Raw genomic sequence first — 794 nt, 5'->3', positions numbered from 1 at the left:
TGGTCACACACCGCGCTCGCTCCATCAGCCGTGGTATTAAGCGCGCGGAGGAGGCCCCGTTGCGACGCTCACATCGGTTCCCGGGCCTCTCTCGATCGCGAACGGAACGGTTATAGTCGGTTTTAGTCGTTTGGAGTCCGACACTACCACGCCGCTTTCCTCAGAAGCGGCCTGGCGTCCGTGCGGATTTCCTCCACGTAAAATATAAAAAAAAAAGATTTACTCGCAACTGCGACGAATCATTCACAAAGCTCGTAAGCGAAAGTTCCAGGATCTGGCTTTTTCCTCATCGCAAACGATTCGGCGATAAAAACAAAACGCGAGTTACCTAAACACGACCTAAGGTCATTATGCCCGCGTTCCTTGTCGTTTGATCTTCCGCCTCTGATCTGCTTTCATCTGATGGATACCTTTCGTGGTCTCTGATCGCCCGCGGAGCAATTAACAAAATTGCAATTGTTAATTGCACCAAGCGAAGGACCCTTTCCGCGCTTCCTTTCCATGCCGAGTCGGCCAAATCGATCAAATACCGCGACGAGAAATTTGCGAATAACCGACGCGGAGTGTCGAACGCGAAAACCACCGGGTCCGACTTAAGTACCAGGAATTCGACAAAGCGGTCTCGTCTCGCTCGTAATTTAGGGATTGTGCGCGAAACGGCGGGGAATTAACTGGCTCGCTGATGGCTGCGCGTCGAACGCAAACCGCGCTCGACAACCCTCGCTCGTGCTTTCTCGGCCCTCGTGTATATATTCTTCGCGAACGAGCGTCATCCTCTCCGGGCGTAGACACGT

The sequence above is a fragment of the Bombus impatiens genome, unplaced genomic scaffold (assembly GCF_000188095.3).
Source record: "Bombus impatiens unplaced genomic scaffold, BIMP_2.2 scf_0233, whole genome shotgun sequence".
Lineage (NCBI taxonomy): Eukaryota > Metazoa > Arthropoda > Insecta > Hymenoptera > Apidae > Bombus > Bombus impatiens.
This window is presented reverse-complemented; position numbering follows the sequence as displayed.